Source organism: Cupressus sempervirens, chromosome 2 (genome assembly GCF_028749045.1).
Source record: "Cupressus sempervirens isolate cs-2001-9-10 chromosome 2, ASM2874904v1, whole genome shotgun sequence".
Classification (NCBI taxonomy): Eukaryota; Viridiplantae; Streptophyta; class Pinopsida; order Cupressales; family Cupressaceae; genus Cupressus; species Cupressus sempervirens.
Window position 1 is genome coordinate 554,607,928 of NC_143119.1, and position 11,984 is coordinate 554,619,911.

Sequence of the window (11,984 nt, forward strand, 5' to 3'; positions counted from 1 at the left end):
GGTGGGGTGACTTGATGAACGAACTTAAAGAGTCGACTTGGTGGGCCAACCTGGCAGGGTGACTTGATGAACGAACTTAGAGAGTCGACTTAGTGAGAGTACTTGGTGACTTGGTGGGCCGACCTAGCCAGGTGACTTGATGAACGAACTTAAAGAGTCCACTTGGTGGGCCGACCTGGCGGGGTGACTTGATGAATGAACCTAAAGAGTCGACTTGGTGAGAGTACTTTGTGGGCAGACATAGCAGGGTGATTTGTTGAATGAACTTAAAGAGTCAACTTGGTGAGAGTACTTGGTGGGGTGACTTGATGAACGAACCTAAAGAGTTGACTTGGTGGGCCGACCTGGCAGGGTGACTTGATGAAAAAACTTAAAGAGTCGACTTGGTGGGCCGACCTGGCAGGGTGACTTGATGAACAAACTTAAAGAGTCGACTTGGTGAGAGTACTCGGTGGGCTGACCTAGTCACGTGGGTCAAACTAGCGGGGTGACTTGGTGAGAGTACTTGGTGGGCTAACCTGGCAGGGTGACTTGATGAATGAACTTAGAGAGTTGACTTTGTGAGAGTACTTGGTGGGTGAAACTGGCGGGGTGACTTGATGAACAAACTTAAAGAGTCGACCTGGTGAGAGAACTTGGTGGGTCGAGCTAGTGGGGTGAATTGATGAACGAACCTACAGAGTCAACTTTTTGAGAGTACTTGGTGGGCCGAACTGGCGGGGTGACTTGATGACCGAACTTAAAGGGTCAACTTGGTGAGAGTACTTGGTGGGCTGACCTGGTAGAGCGACTTGATGAATGAACTTAAAGAGTCGACTTGGTGAGAGTACTTGGTGGGGTGACCTGATGAACAAACCTAAAGAGTCGACCTGGTTAGAGTACTTGGTGGGCCGACCTGGCGGGGTGACTTGGTGAGCAAACTTAAAGAGTCGACTTGGTGAGAGTAGTTAGTGGGCTGACCTGGCGGGGTGACTTGATGAATGAACTTAAAGAGTCCACTTGGTGGGCCGACCTGGCAGGGTGACTTGATGAACAAACCTAAAGAGTCGACTTGGTGAGAGTAATCTGTGGGCTGACCTTGCGGGGTGAGTTGATGAATGAACTTAAAGAGTCGACTTGGTGGGGTGACTTGATGAACGCACTTGAAGGGTCAACTTGGTGGGGTGACTCTATGAACGAACCTAAAGAGTTGACTTGGTGAGAGTACTTGGTGGGGTGACTTGATGAAAGGACTCAAAGAGTCTACTTGGTGAGAGTACTTGGTGGCTCAACTTGATGAGCAGTCTTAAAGAGTGAACTTGGTGAGAGTACTTGGCGGGGTGAACTGATGAGCAGACATAAAAAGTCGACTTCGTGGGCTGACCTAGTGGGGTGACTTTATGGACGGACTTAAAGAGTCAACTTGGTTAGAGTACTTGTTCTACTGACTTGATGAATAGACTTGAAGAGTCGACTTGGTGGGGTGACTTGATGAAAGGACTTAAAGAGTCGACTTGGTGAGAGTACTTGGTGGGGCGACTTGATGAACGGACTTAAAGGGTCGACTTGGCGGGGTGACTTGATGAATGGACCTAAAGAGTTGACTTGGTGAGAGTACTTGGCGAGGTGAACTATTGACCGAACTTAAAGGTGGGAGTACTTGGTGGGTCAACCTGGTGGGGTGACTTGATGAACAAACTTATAGAGTCAACTTGGTGATAGTAGTTGTTCTGGTGACTTGATGAACGGACTTAAAGAGTCGGCTTGGTGGGGTGACTTGATGAAAGGACTTAAAGAGTTGACTTGGTGGGGTGACTTCATGAAGTAACATAAAGAGTCGACTTTGCAGGGTCACTCGATGAATGGACCTAAAGAGTTGACTTGGCGAGAGTACTTGGTAAGGTGACCTGATGAACAGACTTAGAGAGTCGACTTGGTGAGAGTACTTGGTGGGGCGACCTGGTTGGGTGACTTCGTGAACTGACTTAAAGAGTCGACTTGGTGGGGTCACTTGATGAATGGACTTCAAGGGTCGACTTGGCAAGGTGACTTGATGAACGGTCCTAAAGAGTTGACTTGGTGAGAGTACTTGGTGTGGTGACTTGATGAACAAACTTAAAGAGTCTAATTGGTGAGAGTACTTGGTGGGGTGACTTGATGAACATAGTTAAAGAGTCGACTTGGTGAGAGTACTTGGTCGGGTGACTTGATGAACGCAATTGAAGAATCGACTTGGTTAGAGTACTTGGTGGGGTGACTTGATGAACGAACATAAAGATTTGACTTGGTGGGCCGACTTGGTGGGGTGACTTGATGAACGAACTTAGAGAGTCAACTTGGTGGGGTGACTTGATGAATGCACTTGAAGGGTCGACTTGGTGGGGTGACTCTATGAACGGACCTAAAGAGTTGACTTGGTGAGAGTACTTGGTGGGGTGACTTGATGAAAGGACTTAAAGAGTCGACTTGGTGAGAGTACTTGGTGGGGCGACTTGATGAACACACTTGAAGAATTGACTTGGTTAGAGTACTTGGTGGGGCGACTTGATGAACGGACTCAAAGAGTCGACTTGGTGAGAGTACTTGGCGGGGTGAACTGAAGAACAAACTTAAAGAGTTGACTTAGTGGGCCGACCTGGTGGGTTGACTTTATGGACGGACTTAAAGAGTTGACTTGGTTAGAGTACTTGTTTTGGTGACTTGATGAACGGATTTGAAGAGTCGACTTGGTGGGGTGACTTGATGAAAGGACTTAAAGAGTCGACTTGGTGAGAGTACTTGGTGGGGCGACTTGATGAACAGACTTAAAGGGTCAACTTGGCAGGGTGACTTGATGAACGGACGTAAGGAGTTGACTTGGTGAGAGTACTTGGCGGGGTGAACTAATGAACAGACTTAAAGAGTCGACTTGGTGGGCCGACCTGGTGGGGTGACTTGATGAACAGAATTATAGAGTCGACGTGGTAAGAGTAGTTATTCTGGTGACTTTATGAACGGACTTGAAGAGTCGGCTTGGTGGGGTGACTTGATGAAAGGACTTAAAGAGTCGACTTGGTGGGGTGACTTGATGAACGAACTTAAAGGGTCAACTTTGCAGGGTGACTCGATGAAGGGACCTAAAGAGTTGACTTGGCGAGAGTACTCGGTGGGGTGACCTGATGAACAGACTTAGAGAGTCGACTTGGTGAGAGTACTTGGTGGGCCGACCTGGTTGGGTGACTTCGTGAATTGACTTAAAGAGTCGACTTGGTGGGGTGACTTGATGAACAGACTTCAAGGGTCGACTTGGCAAGGTGACTTGATGAATGGTTCTAAAGAGTTGACTTGGTGGGAGTACTTGGTGTGGTCAATTGATGAACAGACTTAAAGAGTCGAATTGGTGAGAGTACTTGGTGGGGTGACGTGATGAACATAGTTAAAGAGTCAACTTGGTGAGAGTACTTGGTCGGGTGACTTGATGAACGCACTTGAAGAATCAACTTGGTTAGAGTACTTGGTGGGGTGACTTGATGAATGAACTTAAAGATTCGACTTGGTGGGCTGACCTGGCGAGGTGACTTGATGAACGAACTTAGAGAGTCGACTTGGTAAGAGTACTCGGTGGGCTGAGCTGGTCACGTGACTTGATGAACAAACTTAAAGAGTCGACTTCATGGGCCGACTTGGCCGGGTGACTTGATAAACGAACTTAAAGAGTCGACTTGGTGGGTCAAACTAGCGGGGTGACTTGGTGAGAGTACTTGGTGGGCTGACCTGGCAGGGTGACTTGATGAACGAACCTAGAGAGTCAACTTTGTGAGAGTACTTGGTGGGTCAAACTGGCGGGGTGACTTGATGAACAAACTTAAAGAGTCGACTTGGTGAGAGAACTTGGTGGGCCGAGCTGGCGGGGTGAATTGATGAACGAACCTAGAGAGTCGACTTTGTGAGAGTACTTGGTGGGCCGACCTGGCGGGGTGACTTGATGATCGAACTTAAAAGGTCGACTTGGTGAGAGTACTTGGCAGGCTGACCTGGCGGAGCGACTTGATGAACGAGTCGACTTGGTGAGAGTACTTGGTGGGGTGACTTGATGAACAAACCTAAAGAGTCGACCTGGTGAGAGTACTTGGTGGGCCGACCTGGCGGGGTGACTTGATGGGAAAACTTAAAGAGTCGACTTGGTGAGAGTACTTGGTGGGGTGACCTGGCGGGGTGACTTGATGAACAAACTTAAAGAGTCGACCTTGTGGGCTGACTTGGCAGAGTGACTTCATGAACGAACTTAAAGTGTCCACTTGGTGGGCCAACCTGGCGGGGTGACTTGATGAACAAACTTAAAGAGTTGACTTGGTGAGAGTAATTTGTGGGCTGACCTGGCGGGGTGACTTGATGAATGAACTTAAAGAGTCGACTTGGTGGGGTGACTTGATGAATGCACTTGAAGGGTCGACTTTGTGGGGTGACTCTATGAACGGACCTAAAGAGTTGATTTGGTGAGAGTACTTGGTGGGGTGACTTGATGAAAGGACTTAAAGGGTCGACTTGGTGAGAGTAATTGGTGGGGCGACTTGATGAACGCACTTTAAGAATCGACTTGGTTAGAGTACTTGGTGGGGCGACTTGATGAACGGACTCAAAGAGTCGACTTGGTGAGAGTACTTGGCAGGGTGAACTGATGAACAAACTTAAAGAGTCGACTTGGTGGGCCGACCTGGTGGGGTGACTTTATGAACGAACTTAAAGAGTCGACTTGGTTAGAGTACTTGTTCTGGTGACTTGATGAACAAACTTGAAGAGTCGACTTCGTGGGGTGACTTGATGAAAGGACTTAAAGAGTCAACTTTGTGAGAGTACTTGGTGGGGCGACTTGATGAACGGACTTAAAGGGTCGACTTAGCAGGGTGACTTGATGAACGGACCTAAGGAGTTGACTTGGTGAGAGTACTTGGTGGGGTGAACTGATGAACGGACTTAAAGAGTCGACTTGGTGGGCTGACCCAGTGGGGTGACTTGATGAACGGACTTATAGTGTCGACTTAGTGAGGGTAGTTGTTCTGGTGACTTGATGAACGGACTTAAAGAGTCAGCTTGGTGGGGTGACTTGATGAAAGGACTTAAAGAGTTGACTTGGTGGGGTGACTTGATGAACGAACTTAAAGGGTCGACTTTGCAGGGTGACTCGATGAATGAACCTAAAGAGTTGACTTGACGAGAGTACTCGGTGGGGTGACCTGATGAATAGACTTAGGGAGTCGACTTGGTGAGAGTACTTGGTGGGCCGACCTGGTTGGGTGACTTCGTGAACTGACTTAAAGAGTCAACTTGGTGGGGTGACTTGATGAACAGACTTCAAGGGTCGACTTGGCAAGGTGAATTAATGAACGGTCCTAAAGAGTTGACTTGGTGAGAGTACTTAGTGTGGTGACTTGATGAATAGACTTAAATAGTCGAATTGGTGAGAGTACTTGGTGGGGTGACTTGATGAACGAACCTAAAGATTCGACTTGGTGGGCCGACTTGGCGGGGTGACTTGATGAATGAACTTAGAGAGTCGACTTGATGAGAGTACTTGGTGACTTGGTGGGCCGACCTGGCCGGGTGACTTGATAAACAAACTTAAAGAGTCAACTTGGTGAGAGTACTCGGTGGGCTGACCTGGTCACGTGACTTGATGAACGAACTTAAAGAGTCGACTTCCTTGCCTGACTTGGCCGGGTGACTTGATGAATGAAGTTAAAGAGTCGACTTGGTGGGTCAAACTAGCGAGGTGACTTGGTGAGAGTACTTGGTTGGCTAACCTCGCAGGGTGACTTGATGAACGAACCTAGAGAGTCGACTTTATGAGAGTACTTGGTGGGTCGAACTGGCGGGGTGACTTGATTAACGAACTTAAAGAGTAGACCTAGTGAGAGAACTTGGTGGGTCGAGCTGGCGGGGTGAATTGATGAATGAACCTAAAGATTCGACTTTGTGAGAGTACTTGGTGGGCCGACCTGGCGGGGTGACTTGATGGGCAAACTTAAAGAGTCGACTTGGTGAGAGTACTTGGTGGGGTGACCTGGCGGGGTGACTTGATGAACGAACTTAAAGAGTCGACCTTGTGGGCCGACTTGGCAGAGTGACTTCATGAACGAACTTAAAGAGTCCACTTGGTGGGCCAACCTAGCGGGGTGACTTGATGAACGAACTTAAAGAGTCAACTTGGTGAGAGTAATTTGTGGGCTGACCTGGCAGGGTCACTTGATGAATGAACTTAAAGAGTCGACTTGGTGGGGTGACTTGATGAACGCACTTGAAGGGTCGACTTGGTGGGGTGACTCTATGAATGGACCTAAAGAGTTGACTTGGTGAGAGTAATTGGTGGGGTGACTTGATGAAAGGACTTAAAGAGTCGACTTGGTGAGAGTACTTGGTGGGGCAACTTGATGAACGAACTTGAAGAATCGACTTGGTTAGAGTACTTGGTGGAGCGACTTGATGAACGGACTCAAAGAGTTGACTTGGTGAGAGTACTTGGCGGGGTGAACTGATGAAAAAACTTAAAGAGTCGTCTTGGTGGGCCGACCTGGTGGGGTGACTTTATGAACGAACTTAAAGAGTCGACTTGGTTAGAGTACTTGTTCTGGTAACTTGATGAAAGGACTTGAAGAGTCGAGTTGGTGGGGTGACTTGATGAAAGGACTTAAAGAGTTGACTTGGTGAGAGTACTTGGTGGGGCGACCTAAGGAGTTGACTTGGTGAGAGTATTTGGTGGGGTGAACTGATGAACGGACTTAAAGAGTCGACTTGGTGGGCCAACCCGGTGGGGTGACTTGATGAATGGACTTATAGTGTCGACTTGGTGAGAGTAGTTGTTCTGGTGACTTGATGAACGGACTTAAAGAGTCGGCTTGGTGGGGTGACTTGATGAAAGGACTTAAAGAGTCGACTTGGTGGGGTGACTTGATGAACGAACTTAAAGGGTCAAATTTACAGGGTGACTCGATGAACGAACCTAAAGAGTTGACTTGGTGAGAGTAATCGGTGGGGTGACGTGATGAACAGACTTAGAGAGTTGACTTGGTGAGAGTACTTGGTGGGCCGACCTGGTTGGGTGACTTCGTGAACTGACTTAAAGAGTCAACTTGGTGGGGTGACTTGATGAACGGACTTCAAGGGTCGACTTGGCAAGGTGACTTGATGAATGGTCCTAAAGATTTGACTTGGTGAGAGTACTTAGTGTGGTGACTTGATGAACAGACTTAAAGAGTCGAATTGGTGAGAGTACTTGGTGGGATGACTTGATGAACATAGTTAAAGAGTCGACTTGGTGAGAGTACTTGGTCGGGTGACTTGATGAACGCACTTGAAGAATCGACTTGGTTAGAGTACTTGGTGGGGTGACTTGATGAACGAACTTAAAGATTCAACTTGGTGGGCCGACCTGGCGGGGTGACTTGATGAACGAACTTAGAGAGTCGACTTGGTGAGAGTACTCAGTGGGCTAACCCGGTCAGGTGACTTGATGAATGAACTTAAAGAGTCGACTTGGTGGGTCGAACTAGCGGGGTGACTTGGTGAGAGTACTTGGTGGGCTGACTTGGCAGGGTGACTTGATGAACGAACTTAGAGAGTCGACTTTGTGAGACTACTTGGTGGGTCGAACTGGCGGGGTGACTTGATGAACGAAATTAAAGAGTCGACCTGGTGAGAGAACTTGGTGGGCTGAGCTGGCAGGGTGAATTGATGAACGAACCTAAAGAGTCGACTTTGTGAGAGTACTTGGTTGGCCGACCAAGCCGGGTGACTTGATGACCGAACTTAAAGGGTCGACTTGATGAGAGCACTTGGTGGGCCGACCTGGCAGAGCGACTTGATGAACGAACTTAGAGAGTCAACTTGGTGAGAGTACTTGGTGGGCTGACTTGATGAACATACCTAAAGAGTCGACCTGGTGAGAGTACTTGGTGGGCCAACTTGGCAGGGTGACTTGATGAACGAACTTAAAGAGTCAACCTTGTGGGCCGACTTGGCAGAGTGACTTCATGAACAAACTTAAAGAGTCCACTTGGTGGGCTGACCTGGCGGGGTGACTTGATGAACGAACTTAAAGAGTCAACTTGGTGAGAGTAATTTATGGGCTGACCTGATGAGGTGACTTGATGAATGAACTTAAAGAGTCAACTTGGTGGGGTGACTTGATGAATGCACTTGAAGGGTCTAATTGGTGGGGTGACTCTATGAACGGACCTAAAGAGTTGACTTGGTGAGAGTACTTGGTGGGGTGACTTGATGAAAGGACTTAAAGAGTCGAGCTGGTGAGAGTACTTGGTGGGGCGACTTGATGAACGCACTTGAAGAATTGACTTGGTTAGAGTACTTGGTGGGGTGACTTGATGAACGGACTCAAAGAGTCGACTTGGTGAGAGTACTTGGCGGGGTGAACTGATGAACAGACTTAAAGAGTCGACTTGGTGGGCCGACCTGGTGGGGTGACGTTATGGATGGACTTAAAGAATAAATTTGGTTAGAATACTTGTTCTAGTGACTTGATGAACGGACTTGAAGAGTCGACTTGGTGGGGTGACTTGATGAAAGGACTTAAAGAGTCGACTTGGTGAGCGTACTTGGTGGGGCAACTTGATGAACGGACTTAAAGGGTCGACTTGGCAGGGTGACTTGATTAACGGACCTAAGGAGTTGACTTGGTGAGAGTACTTGGCAGGGTCAACTGATGAACGGACTTAAAGAGTGAACTTGGTGGGCCGACCTGGTGGGGTGACTTGATGAACGGACTTATAGAGTCGACTTGGAGAGAGTAGTTGTTATGGTGACTTGATGAACCAACTTGAAGAGTCGGCTTGTTGGGGTGACTTGATGAAAGGACTTAAAGAGTCGACTTGGTGGGGTGACTTGATGAACGAACTTAAAGGGTTGACTTTGCGGGGTGACTTGATGAATGGACCTAAAGAGTTGACTTGGAGAGAGTACTCGGTGGGGTGACCTGATGAACATAGTTAAAGAGTCGACTTGGTGAGAGTACTTGGTCGGATGACTTGATGAACACACTTGAAGAATCGACTTGGTTAGTGTACTTGGTGGGGTGACTTGATGAACGAACTTAAAGATTCAACTTGGTGGGCTGACCTGGTGGGGTGACTTGATGAACGAACTTAGAGAGTCAACTTGGTGAGAGTACTTGGTGGGCCGACTTGGCAGGGTGACTTGATGAACAAACTTAAAGAGTCAACTTGGTGAGAGTACTCGGTGGGCTGACTCGGTCACATGACTTGATGAACGAACTTAAAGAGTCAACTTCGTGGGCTGACTTGGCTGGGTGACTTGATGAACAAACTTAAAGAGTCAACTTGGTGGGTCGAACTAGTGGGGTGACTTGGTGGCTGACCTGGCAGGGCGACTTGATGAACAAACCTAGAGAGTCGACTTTGTGAGAGTACTTGGTGGGTCGAACTGGTGGGGTGACTTGATGAACAAACTTAAAGAGTCGACCTAGTGAGAGAACTTGGTGGGCCGAGCTGGCGGGGTGAATTGATGAATGAACCTAAAGAGTCGACTTTGTGAGAGTACTTGGTGGGCTGACCTGGCCGAGTGACTTGATGACCGAACTTAAAGGGTCAACTTGGTGAGAGCACTTGGTGGGCCGACCTGGCGGAGTGACTTGATGAATGAACTTAGAGAGTTGACTTGGTGAGAGTACTTGGTGGGGTGACTTGATGAACAAACCTAAAGAGTCAACCTGGTGAGAGTACTTGGTGGGCTGACCTGCAAGGTGACTTAATGGGCAAACTTAAAGAGTCGACTTGGTGAGAGTACTTGGTGGGGTGACCTGGCGGGGTGACTTGATGAACGAACTTAAAGAGTCGACCTTGTGGGCCGACTTGGCAAAGTGACTTCATGAACGAACTTAAAGAGTCGACTTGGTGAGAGTAATTTGTGGGCTGACCTGGCGGGGTGACTTGATGAATGAACTTAAAGAGTCGACTTGGTGGGGTGACTTGATGAACGCACTTGACGGGTCAACTTGGTGGGGTGACTCTATGAACGGACCTAAAGAGTTGACTTGGTGAGAGTACTTGGTGGGGTGACTTGATGAAAGGACTTAAAGAGTCAACTTGGTGAGAGTACTTGGTGGGGCGACTTGATGAACACACTTGAAGAATCAACTTGGTTAGAGTACTTGGTGGGGTGACTTGATGAATGGACTCAAAGAGTTGACTTGGTGAGAGTACTTGGTGGCTCGACTTGATGAGCAGACTTAAAGAGTCAACTTGGTGAGAGTGGGCCTAATGGGGCGAGGTTGTGAGTGGGCCTAACGGGGTGAGTTGGTGGGGCAACTTGGCGAGTAGAATTAGAGAGCCAACATGGTGAGGCAACTCGATGAGTTGGTTCGTTGAGATGACATGGTGAGCTGACTTGGTGAGTTGACCTGGCGAGTGAACTTAAAGAGTTAACTTGGCAACGTACTCGAGTTGACTTGGTGAGGTGACCTGGCGAGCGGGCTCAAAGAGTCAACATGGTGAGGTGACTCATTGAGTCAACATGGTGTGGCGACTCATAGTGAGGAGCTATCCTTGAGGTGACTTGGTGGGCCTACTTGATTAGTCAACTTGGTGAGCTGACCTAATGAGCTGACATGGTGAGCGGGCTTAAAGAGGGGATGACCTGGTGGGGTAACTCGGCAAGCCAACTTATCGAGGCGAGATGGTGAGTCGACTTGGTGAGCTGACTTGGTGAGCGCACCTAAAGAGTCAACTTTGTGCGGTGACTCGGTGAGTTAGCTCGCTGATGCGACTTGGGCGGGCCGACCTGGTGAGCGAACTTAAAGAGGCGACTTGGGCGGGCTGACCTGGTGAGCGAAATTAAAGAGTTGACTTGGCAACGTACTTGAACAACCGACTTGGTGAGCTGACATGGTGAGTGGGCTTAGACAAGAAACTCGGTGGGGCAACTTGGCGAGCACACTTGCTGGGGCAAGGTGGTAAAATGACTAGGTGATTCGACTTGGTGAGCTGACTTGGTGAGCGAACTTAAGGGGTCGACTTGGTGAGGACACTTGAATAGTCGACTCGGTGAGCTGACTTGGGGAGCCAACATAGTGAGCAGTCTTAAAGAAGAGGCAACCTGGTGAGGCAAGATGGTAAGTCATCTTGGTGAGCTGGCTTGACGATCTGTGAGCGGACTTAAAGAGTCAATTCTTGATTTGGCAAAGACCACATGGTTAGATGACTTGCTGTCCCCAGCCAGGATCGCACGCCTGGGTCGACCCAACTTGGGTCACCCGACTCCGTCGCCCCAGCCTCGGGTGACCCGACTGGGTGCCCAGAGTGGGTTGACAAGGGGAAAAAAAAAAAAAATCATGGGAGGCCCTGTACAGCGAATAGCGCTAAATTTTGGGCATTACAAAAAAAAAAAAAAACAAGTTACCCACTTTTGGATCACGCACAAGTTTCAGTTCACATATTGCCGAGCCGACTCGAGGCGTTACGCCTAGCTAGCCAGATTCGAGGTAGGGTAGCCAAAACGATCCAATTTGAGAATTTTCTTTATAAAAAGAGATCATGATAGGCCCCATAAGGCAAAAAAGAATGAAATTTTGGGAGTTCAAAAAAAAATGTTACCCGATTTTGGATCGCGCATAGGGCTCGGGTCACGTAGCATCGAGGTGCCCTGGGTGACATGATTCGAGCAAAAAGTCGATGGTGGCATGAGTCATGCAAAAACATTGGAGGCAATTAAGGCTCGAGGCACTTCGAGTCGAGGTTGCCAAGGCGGGTCAGGTTGAAAACTTTGGGCGTTAACCAAAAAGAAAAAGTTAACCACTTTTGGATCACGTACACGGCTCGGGGCACTTAGAATCAAGTCGAGCATGGTGACATGAGTCGTGCGAAAAATTTGGAGATGACTCGAGTTGGGGCATCCGACTCTATCCGAGTTCAAAACTTTGGGACTTGACAAAAAAAAGAAAAAGGAAAAAGTTACCCAGTTTTGGATCACGTAAGTGACTCGGGCCACTCAGAATCAAG